Here is a 12,329-nt window from a genome sequence, read left to right on the forward strand (position 1 = left end):
CCTGACGGTGGGACAGTGGTTCGAGGTTTTGTTATCTTACTACTATCTATGAAATTCCATGTATATTATGTCGCTGAGACCGTCTTCAAAGAATATTTCATTACCATAGGGAAAAGCATATAGTTTCATTAAAAAACAATGTGTCATAATTCGACAGTTATAAACATTAATCGTTATTTGCAGAGTGTCCTCTTATAAGTTCTATATTTGATATTCAGACATCCTGTGGTGTTATTATTGGATGAGAGAATGTTTTAGATATCTTCAGTAATGATATGTCAGTCAACAAATATGGAAAGGACTTAGTGTTCCTGACGTGAGTGTCTCTCTGCAGGTCAATCGAAACAGTGATATTTGTAAGTGCCTAAAAAGTAAACCTTATCAGAGCATGTTTACCTATCTTATCGGCGTTGGTTATCTGAAGTGGCTATGGCGATCGAGTTGGATCATATCATACCTTCAGTCGGCTGTTGGCTGGGAGACGTCACGTCCTGTGACTCCCAGAGCAAACCTCTCCGTTCTACTTTCAGTGAGTACTTCTGTGGTTAGTGAATCGTTATTCTAAGGAAATGCTGTTCAGGTGTAGATCAGTGTCAGCTAATTTCAGTGGAGTGTTTGATCTTAGGTACAGCCATTCAGTGGACGACTGATCAACGCATTAATATATTCGTTTGATAATATATCCTGTAAAATGAAGAGTTAAGACAAGATCGGTTTCGTTCGTTAATAAGATATTGCTACTCAACCTGAATGGTGTTCATAGAACCACACATACATCCTCTGTTATTTTAACAAAGAATTGTGGCAACGTTTTCAGTTTATGGGGCATATCACACTGGTTTTTTGCTTCGATTTTGCATTCCTTTACTACTTTTCGCATTAATTATGAATTAAGAAATTTTCTTGAACAAGAGCCTTTACTTGAGAGGAAAATTCTTTTTATTATTTTTTTTTATATTGTGCTATTCACCATTCCATAATATGGTTGTATAATTTGCGCATGATTTTTCTTCCGAAAAAGCATACTTCTGTCAGTTTTTTTTTGCTATTTTCTTCGTGGTTTCGTCTTTAATATGCTGCTGCTATCAGTTTTCTTGCTAATAAACTTTTATTTCGCTTCTGTTCCGCCTTTTGCTAAGTAATTCACTCAGCACGTCAGTCGTCTTATTCAATAACTGCATGTATCTAACTTACTACCAATACGATTGCGAAAGACGTCAGACGACCTTACTTATAATTACTGTTTCATCTACTTTTACTTTATCGGTCCATTATTTCCTTTATCACCATCCAATGGCTACCCAGTGCACGAATTGAGCCAAAGAAGTGATATATATTCTCGAAGTGGTACATTCATTGTCTTACTTGATCCATTGTGGGTACTTACCGGTTGTTAATGACTGTATTCACCTCTGTTTGCTTTTCATTACATCCTCCCTCACGTCAGAATATGAATCCCTTTTATCCGTATAATTTGAAGAAAATCTATTCAATGTTAACCAATGAAGTGAGTCAGTCGTCATAATGCACTCTTTTCTTACTAAACATGGATATTTACCTGTGCCTCAAATAGAAAAAAGTACGGTGAATAATTTTCACGGTACAGGAGTTTTGGTTTAGACAAACAGACGTCCTGTATCTTTTGCACTCTATTGTGTATTGTGTTACCAAGGTGCTGAGCGCACAAAGTGATTAAAATGTTGTTTACAGCTTTCTAAACATTTTCTCTGATTAGCGGTTTTCCTTCAGAGTGCAACTAAGATACTTGAAACAAGAATAATCGATTAATAATTCGAGGACTGACGATTTATGTGCATACCAAATTGACAATTCTACTCTTGTCGTTAATTCTACACGTACAAGTGTGTTTACTGTTGCATATGTGTTTATTTCTATCTTACAAGTTTTGCCGATTACGGAACTCATGTAGTCCTAAATCACCCATCTATGGCGTACAGATTTTACTTCTGTACTCTGCAAATTGTAGCTGCCGTATGTTGTTTCGAATAACCATTTTCCCTTTATGGCTAATTCCAGTACGTGTTTCTTTCACCAACGACATTTCTCTTTCTACCGCCCTTCATTCCGTTGTCAACTGCAATTGTTAAATGTTTCAGTGCTACAGTTTCATATTCTCAAGGTGTACAGTAACAATCCAGTTCTTTAGTACTAGCAACTGTTTCCACAAAGTCATCACTTTTAACCAGATGTACATCCCTTGACCACTGTTGTGGACTTGTCCACTCTTTTTATAAGTATTCCCTTTGATCGTTCATTATTTTAATGCAGGAATTACAAACCAAACATCAACGTTTAGTCATAGAGATATGCTGTTAGTGACGCGTCTAGATGCTTCGGATTTTGCAAGCGGTGTCAGGTCTGAATTCATCCTGACCAACAAATATCAAGTGCTGTGTGAAACTGAAACTGAGTTTGAGCCAGTGAGGAGCACTTCTTGTGTTGGAAAGTATTCAACGTCCAGTATCAGAATTAGGCAAAGGTAGATGCGGATAGGTCTGTTAATTCGCGACAGTTTACCATTGTTTTGAATAATGGCATCACTAGTGGTAATGTTCGGAGGAGATTCGAAAGACAACACTGTGGGCTACTAAACCAGACCACAAGATTTCCTTTAGCAACAAGCCACTAGAGGAAACTGGTCCCTTATACTAAATTCTCAGGAAATATTCCTGAACAAGTTGCGATATTTAGTCGGAGGAGCATGAGTTTACTCTGTATATTTAAATAAACTTGTGGAATTAGCGGATTTTTCACTTTAGCAGATTTAGTCTTCACTAGCGTACTAAGGATGCGTACTGTATCGTCAACTTTTTCCCACTAAGCCGGCCGGATTAGCGGTGCGGTTCTAGGTGCTACAATCTGGAGCCGAGCGACCGCTACGGTCGCAGGTTCGAATCCTGCCTCGGGCATGGATGTATGTGATGTCCTTAGGTTAGTTAGGTTTAATTAGTTCTAAGTTCTAGGCGACTGATGACCTCGGAAGTTAAGTCGCGTAGTGCTCTGAGCCTTTTGAACCATTTTTTCCCACTAAAATAAGCATTTCAAAATAAGCACTTAACGTGAGGAAGCTAACACACAGTTGTGCCCTACAACACAACAAAGATAGCCTGTCACCTAAGTTCCCACACAAGATTTCTCTCAGTAAGCAGCGGGGATAGTTTAAATGATTAGACATGCTTGCGGCGTTCTCCTTTGCCCCCAGAGTCAAATTCGGCCCTCTGTATTTGAGCTGTACGGACAACCTAAACTAGACACATTGGTGATTCGGTAAAAACCTGCGGTGCGGCTTCTAGGCTTATGTCGTAGATCGGACTGCTGCCGATTCCTAACAAACACTTGAGGAGTGCAAAATATATCATAGACGGTTACCATTATAGCTGCCTATGTGTAAAACACAATTTATTGTACGCCAAAGGGCATCTGCAACAAGTAAAAGCTGTAGCTCTCATTCAGCCGTCGTTACTGAAATCCACATAAAACCTAAAATTGACGTTTGTGAGGTGTTTGTAAAAAATCTTTGTGTTTACTCAGACATTACCGTACATGAGATATGAGTAGTGTATTTATGTAAGTGTACGAAGCGGCGTGACGCAGTGGTTAATACGATTTATTCATTTATTTATCATACGAATTTTAAGCTCAATATTAAACAAACCACAAACAGTGGCAGGTGTAATTTACAAACAGAAATTTAAATTTTTAACGTAACTTACTACGTCGTTCATTGCCACCGGGATATCGTTGAAAGTTCCACGATACGCCCTGTAGGGACATTACGTAACAATGTGACGAACTGTTTGCCTGGCTGGCCCACAGTCGCATTTTGAAGATGGAGCCTTACCCCATCCATAAAGAGAGTCCGCACTTCTACCATGGTTGCTGCGTATTTTGTTAATCGTCGTCCATATTCCGCACGACTGGTCGAAGGCAGGGGTTATTTTTCTTATGCAGGGCAAGTTCTGGTGATGTTGAGGGCAAACCTCTGTCCAGTTTCGTTCCCTTGCGTCGGTTAAGTTTGACTGAGACGTGTGCAGTTCCATGCCTGTTTTCGTGGATGGTTTTTCCTGATCGAAGCTAGTTTCTTTCTAGGATAACCGCCTCTTGATGGATATGGAGTTACAGGTTGCCGTGTATGCGTTTAAATTCGCGGAGAAGAGCTGCTTTCTTCGGAGGCCACGGGAGGAATGTGACTCAGCATGAGCCGCCATTCGACGGATGTTGGTCTTAGGGTATCATTGATAATTCTCATTGTTTGTTCAGAAGTGCGTCGAGCAGCTGTGTGTGTGTTATTGGGCCATATAAGAGCACCATATTCAGCTGTAGAGGAAACTAGTCCACGTGCTGAAGTGGGCAGAGTTTCAGCAGCAGCGCCCCAGGTTCTTCCACACAGTGTTGCTGCGGTATTTTCCAGATGTTTCTCGTAGGACGCTGTCCGCTCCAATGTAAGCCCTAGATATTTTGGATGCTGAGTGTGATGAAGTAGTCTCTCACCAAAATGGACCTGGAGTTATCTATTCGTCGCTCTGTTGCACAAACGAAAACAAGCCGTCTCTGTCTTCGTGGGGTTTGGTTTCAATCTCCATCTCCAAAAATCCCTTTCTCGTCATTGCAGATGTTAAGAGGGCTTCAGTTTCTCAAAAATTTCGATGTACCACTACCAGCACTCAGTCATTGCCATATCTAAGCTTACGGGATCTCGTTTCAGGCATATCAAATACTTACAGCAGTGGGGCGAGGACAGACGCCTGCAGGTACCGTCGTTGAAGAGCTTATGCTTTAAAATTCGAGCTTATGCTCTATCCCAAACGACCTCAACGTCGATGGTACACTACAACATTATCTTACTTCTTTACTTCATTCATGCTGAAAAATTTGGCTCAATAGTAAAAGACTAGACTCAAGGTCGGCTGGACGATGATTCAAAACCTATTCAAGCAATGCAAATGTAGGTTTTCTGTCGTTTCCCTAAGTCACTTAGGATTGTTCTACTAACGAGATATGGACAGTTTCCTTCTTGATCGTTCCCCCAATCCGAATTTGTGCCGCATCTTTAATGACATCATTATTGACAGAATATTGAGCCCCAGTCTTCCTTCCATTCTTCGGCCCATATTACACTCCATAATATGTTTGTTAAAAATTGTTTTGTAAATAACGTCTTATAAAATATCTGATCGTGTACTGGAGTGATTTGATGATATATTTTATAAAAGTTGGTGCGGGGTATTAGCTTTTATAAAACAGAGGTCAAAGCACTTTGGTTCTGTAATATAGGCATCTCTGCCATTCGTTTGCGACAGTAGATAAAACCCATTGATAGAGAAACCGAGTGTCCATGTGAAATCTTTTGCATTTGCTGTGAATGGTAAGCTAAAAGTAGTAGCTGGATACTAGACAGTATGAAGAAGTAAATGGAATCTTTATACAAATTCTATGATCGCTAGTATGTAAGTAGTGGAGATTTCAATCATCTCACAATAACAGAGTAATGAACAATGCAACTGCATTGTTGTGTGCGCTACGTCGCTTGTAATGCATATTTTCGTAATACACGACGATAAATACCACAAATACGGTGTGTAAATTACCATGGTGGTTGTAATCGGCAAATGAGACAAAATATCCTACGAAACTTTTCTCAGATTTATCTGAATAGAATGCATAGTATAGGAACTTAATAATAACAGAAATATATTACTTTGTGTTGACCATTAAACTTCACAAAAATGCTCTTGGTGCTACAGTTAAAGGTGGAATATATCTTCATATACAAACAGTAGCAGTTTCATAAGTACATCCATTGTGCAAAGGACAGACTGCAATGTACAGGACAATTATTAGTAGGCAAGTCACGGACATTTTTTTTCTACTAAGAAGTAGCAAAACAGTGAACACTGAGCAGCACAATGAAAAATGTGTTCTTGGTTCATCACCCCTCATAGTACCGTTTAATGCAGAGAAATGAATCACCGTTCTTTGAAAAAGATATATTGCTACTGATATCCGTAAATCATGTTGCAATTCTGAGCTCAGTTCCCGTGCTTGCAGCAACATAGCAAGACACGGCATTTACAAACGAGGAGGAGAAAACGTTCAGCTCATCTACACAAAAACACGTTCGCTAGAGAGAAACAAACTTGCTATAGTTCAGGACTATCCAAATACTACAATGATGACATGCTGTACTGCTTTAAACCTTTTGATCGGCAGCCACAGGACGCATACAATGAAATGGAAAAGAAAATAAAAAATCACTGCGGATGCCACAACTGTGGTGAAACTGGTTTGTATGATAAAACAAAACAATAACTTGTGTACTTGCAAAAGAAACGGACCTATCCTTAATTTATTAACACGGTATCTGTAAAAGTTTACATTAAAAAACTTATTGGTGTAATGTTTTGTGTTATACGTGTTCTACCATTTAATAAAAAAGAAAAACTGATGGAAGATATAAGAAATTCATGTAATACACACAGAATGAATCTCTCACACTACAGCGCAGTGTCCTCACAGATTAAAACTGTGCCAGACTGGAATTCGAATATCAGACATTGCCAATCACAGTGAGTGCTCTCACGAACTGAGCTATATAAGCGTCGCTCATGGTCCATCCTCACAGTTTTACTTCTGCCAGCACCTCTCTCCTACTTTCCAGAGGTTCTGCGTTTGAGTACCTGTCCATCAGATAATTCAAACGTGCCCCATTTTGATGCACCAATCAAAGGATAGATAACAATTAAAAGCTACCAGATTGCATAAAAACTCTAGACAATATTTCATTTAGATAATTACAAAATATCACTAGAAAATATGTCAACAAAATCCTGAAGAAAAATGCATTATGAAATATTAAAAAAACAAACTTTTAGGATGCAAATACTGATTTACGTGTAGAGTATTTGATTTAGTTTATTGATTTATATAACTGACGTTGTCATTGTGTTACCAATATTAGCGTTATATACCTCCAGGATTAGATGTCCACACGCCAGTCTAAATCAATCAATGATGGATTGGTTGGTTGGTTGGTTTGGGGAAGGAGACCAGACAGCGAGGTCATCGGTCTCATCGGATTAGGGAAGGACGGGGAAGGAAGTCGGCCGTGCCCTTTGAAAGGAACCATCCCGGCATTTGCCTGGAGCGATTTAGGGAAATCACGGAAAACCTAAATCAGGATGGCCGGACGCGGGATTGAACCGTCGTCCTCCCGAACGCGAGTCCAGTGTCTAACCACTGCGCCACCTCGCTCGGTCAATCAATGATGGAGCACATCATAGCATACACTTATAAGACCTAAAGTACATGCAAACTTTTAAAGCAGATGGTTTAAGAAAACGCTAATAGCAGGTGTAATGATATTGAGACACAGACTAAAATATTCAAAAATATTCTTATCATCCGAACATATTTATATGAAGGAAGTTAGAAATGTATGTCTAAATTGAATAAAGATATAGGATGACAATTTGTTTGAGCATCTACTCCTCCTCTCCCTTCTCCTTGTCCATCTCCTCCTCTTCCTGTTCACTGTTCATTTCCTCCTCAACCTCCCTCTCTTCATCTCCTCCTTCCCCCTCTCTCTGCCCATCTCTTTCTTCCCCTGTCTGTGTTCATCTGCTCCTTTGCCCTCCTCCCGAATTCTCTCTCAACGTCATGATTCCCACCCCAATAGGAGGCTGGTGGTTCTTATCCTCCACAGAATTTCTTTCCCGGTCGTAACTAAAATGTGTACCAAATTTGGTTGAAACCGTTCCAGGGGTTACAATGAGTTACCCATGCCTTTGCCCGCAGTACGCAAATTTCAAATATATCTCATATAAATTTAACACATTTGACATATGTTTAACATATTTCACTCGCATTTGTACAAGCCGCATCCCCAGTGAATTTCGCCCCGCAGCTTCATTTCCACACAACTCAATATTTATGACGTCGTATCCCCTGGACTATGTACTGGTACATTCATTGGTAAATGTTAATACCGTCTGCAAAACGTGTCTCAAATACAGCTAGTACTAAAGAAGTAATAAATTAATTCAGGCTTGTTGTGGCAGTTTTATTGCATGAAAAGCGAAAATGTAGTAAACGATAAAATTTTTTCTTTTGATCATTTTGTGGAGATTGTCAGCGAGAAAAAGTTTCGAAAATGTTTGAAATAATGCGTAAAGTTTATTGCAAGCCACTAAGTGCTCTCATTCTCGAATACTGGAAGAATAAACTATGGGTATTCGCGCCTAGTAACTTCAAATGGTTCAAATGGCTGTAAGCACTATGGGACTTAACATGTGAGGTCCTCAGTCCCCTAGCCTTAGAACTACTTAAACCTTACTAACCTAAGGACATCAGATACAGCCATGTTCGAAGCAGGATTCGAACCTGCGACCGTAGCAGCAGCGCGGTTCCGAACTGAAGCACCTAAAACCGCTCGGTCACAAAGATCGGCACGTCGTAAGTTACACGTATTTTTCACCCCCGCCAATTTGATAGGATACCAGTTTGGTATGGTATCTATATGTCTGTTCAGGATATAAGCTATTTCCGTTCCGAATTACAACCAAATCAGTCCAGCCTTTTCAGCGTGATGGAGCAACGAACATACTAGCATACACACATACTTTCACGTTTATTACGTATAGGATGAGGCAGCTAAGTCATGACACCTCTTGTATCTCCCCAACCGTAATAGATACAAAGATGCCGTTTGGACAGTGAATTGCAGGGACAGGGGCTACTAGAATACATCACATTTCATGTTTGTGCTGTTTTTTATTATAGATATATGAGGCCATCTTTGGCTTTTTTAGATGGAACCCTATGTTAAATTTTAGCGTAACGTGATAGGCTTAAGAAGACGGTTTCAAATATGTGTATATCATAATATTTAGGCGAATAGTTTTTGAGACACAGATAAGTTCTCGTATCGTGTTCGTCCATCGAAGCGGTGTTGTCCAATGCGACCTTTCCTGTTGTGTAGAGTACATGGAAAACGCCACGAGTCCGTCCTTACACAAACACGCCCATTTACCCGAAATAGTAATACATACTGCGATATTTTGAGCAAAAATTAACTGATGATGTCTCGCATATATTATTCAGTTATTTGAAAACTGTGATACCAAAATAGCAGACAACATACAGTATTAAAATACTAAAAGACGTTAATACATTTTAAGTAACAGAAATACAAATGTAAATGAGGAGGCCCTTATTTGTCACAATTATTTCGTACATATATGATTTTTATTTGAAAATATTTACTATTGATGACAATACGAAGCAAATACACACAAAGATGCAAAATACATACTGTACATGATACAAGACTTTACAGAAGCATGTGCTCAAAATGCTTCCCCCTCTGCTGTAGTGCACATTGGTAGTCGCCATTCGAATGATTTGTGAACGGCTGCGAGGGTGTCACGTGAGATATCAGCGCAAGCTTCGATGATACGTTGTTTCATATCGTCTGGCGTAGTTGGTATTTAAGCATACACTTTATGTTTGATTGCTCTCCACAGAAAAAAATAAAGAGGGGTCAAATCAGGAGACCGGGCTGGCCACTTCACTTCATCACGTCGTCCTATCCAACAATCGGGGAACTTTTCATTTAACAGCTCTGTAGCCACACGGGAAGAGTGAGTAGGATAGCCGTCATGTTGGAACCACATGCACTGACGCGTAGTTAGTGGTACCTCTTCCAGCAAAATGGGCAGAACGCTTCACAGGGACTGTGGTTAGTTATTGCCATGTAGTATACCCGGAGTGACGTACGGCCCCACAATGACATTTCCGACGATGCCGCACCACAGGTTAACACTCCACGGTTTCTGATGCTGTACCTGTCGAAGCCAATGAGGGTTCTCTATTAGCCAATAATACATATTATGTAAATTCACATTACCGTGCTTGGTGAAAGTCGCTTCAGCAGTAAAAAGCACCCGTTGAAAACACGTTGGATCATCTTGTAGGCGCTGCAGAGCAAACCGGCAAGATTCCTGGTGCCGTTCGAAATCTACACCGAAGAGTGCTTGATGTAATGAGAGATGAAACGGGTGAAATCTATGCCGGTGCAATATGCGTAGAACACTTCTCTGACTTGTACCACATTTCGAAGCGATACGTCGCGATGAAACAGTAGGGTTTCATGCGCCTACGCTAGAACGCCCTCTTCATGTACCTCGCCCGTTGCAGTTTTCTGCCTTGTCCTCTGTATGGCGTTCCATGACCCCGATTCAAGTAGTTTCTTGCAAATAAGTGCAAGAAGCTGGCGCGTAGGACGCCCACGATCAGGATACAGTTCTCCGTATCGCTTTATTGCTCTAACAGCATTTCTTCTGCTTTCACCATACTCTAGAAGCATATCTAACTTTCCTTCGTTGGTGTACATGTCTGCTCCAAGAAACTGTGACGGAAATGCGATGTCTCATTTCCCCAGCAGCACATTTACACCCTTCTCTCCAGCTACCTCGTGCGTCACCTTGCGGAGGAGTTATCGAGATGCAGGAGCTGACCGCTGTGACCGAGCGGTTCTAGGCGCTTCAGTCCGGAACCGTGCGACTGCCACGGTCGCAGGTTCGAATCCTGCCTCGGGCATGGATGTGTGTGATGTCCTTAAGTTAGTTAGGTTTAAGTAGTTCAAAGTTCTAGGCGACTGATGATCTCAGATGTTAAGTCCCATAGTGCTCAGAGTCATTTGAACCATTTTTTTGAGAAGCAGAAAAACAACACCTTCCCTGTAAAGGGGACCACACCCTGCCTATCTCACCCATGTTAATTTAGGCAAGTATTTGACCCATTCCTGAAAAAACTATTTGATGCAGGCCTTAATATATTTACTGTATGTTACATGATGCTAATAGAGTCAACAACACTAAAATATACTTTATCTATTTTATAATTTTTAAGAAATACTTTTTTAAATTTATTAACAAAAAATATTGTTTTTTCTGCAGAAAATATTTTTTGTGAACTTGCTAAAGGGGGAATATTAATGAATGTAGTACCAGAGGTGGATTTTTATGTTATGCAGAGTCTCTGAAAATTTCATTCATTTATCTATAATAGTTTCTGATGTAATGGGGCACATGTACTGAAAGTTTTAGTTTGCGGGAAATTGACTTTAAAGAAAAAACTTTTGAAATTTGTTACTTACAGTTAATTAAAACTGTCCTGTTGTATATGATGGCCCTTCTTTGGCCTCTAGCAGGTCTTCCAGCTTCTTCTTCATCTTCCTGGATGTTTGTCTTGCTTTCTTGGCCATATTACATGCAGACCTGTCTGCATCGGCTATCCTTATTTTATCGCAATGTTGCAGCCCAGTGATCATATTTTTACCAGGATTAATTCCCAGCTTTTTCAGTACCCAACACTTTCCAATATTACCACGATAGACTTTACAACATTTGCAATATTTAGACATTATCTCCACATCTAACACCTTACCGGTGTCTACACTCATGGCAGTCACTGCTCCATTCAGAGAAGTAAGCCCTCTTTTCTGCCAGCTTCCATCAAATGCAACTGCAATATCCGAACATCCATCATTTTCTTCCACTGCATCCCTAGCAGCCAGTTTCATGCTTTCCTCACTGATCTCACATACAGCTTTCTCTAATATTGCAGACAGTTTTTCAAATTTATTTGGTGGTTGAGGTAAGTCCATCACTGAACAAAATGTTCTCCCTGCAGCCATTCCCTTGCCAATGGATCGTAAGGCATAAACTAGTCTAGTATTGATTTCATAAGGGCTACTTGCATCTGGTTTTTGAGAACTCATAAATGAAATCACAGCTGAGCATTTAGTGCAAGTTAAATCCAAAGCAACTGCTAGGCCTTTTCTCCCAATGGCACTCTCACAAATTTTCACACTCTGTGACTCACCACACTGTCTACATTGTACAAATTTAGAAATTACGTCTGATAATATTCTCAAATTTATAATAATGTTACTGCACCCCTTGTCACTTACAGTAAATTCGTTGTAACTCTCTTGAAATGATGAGAGCTTCTTTGATGATGCACTTGCTGAAGAATTACAATTAGAAACATCGTTGCCTGGCGACATAACCTCTTGTACAGAAAGCTTTCTAAACTTGTTTCCTCTAAATTGTCGTTTCTTGAAAATGCCTTTACGTTTCGTCATCTTCAATAAACACAACAAAACACACCTAAACAAGCACTGCAAACGCAAGTATAACAAGTACTCGCAATCACACTTGAACAAAACTAACCGCGTGTTTCAAAGCGTGTTGTTTACAAACAGCAGAAACAAAAGAATACCGACTGTTGCATTCCAAGGATAGCCA

At 40.0% G+C, this 12,329-nt stretch overlaps 1 long non-coding RNA gene across 1 annotated transcript in view; it reads left to right on the forward strand.

Moving 5' to 3' along the window:
- The first annotated feature begins 472 nt into the window (after positions 1-472).
- Positions 473-12,329, forward strand: part of LOC126249108 (uncharacterized) — a 441,164-nt gene continuing 429,307 nt past the window's right edge. The window contains exon 1 of the long non-coding RNA XR_007545600.1: positions 473-529. This is a non-coding gene — a long non-coding RNA (uncharacterized LOC126249108). The remainder of the gene's footprint in view (positions 530-12,329) is intronic.

This window comes from Schistocerca nitens, chromosome 3 (genome assembly GCF_023898315.1).
Source record: "Schistocerca nitens isolate TAMUIC-IGC-003100 chromosome 3, iqSchNite1.1, whole genome shotgun sequence".
In the NCBI taxonomy this organism is placed as follows: Eukaryota; Metazoa; Arthropoda; class Insecta; order Orthoptera; family Acrididae; genus Schistocerca; species Schistocerca nitens.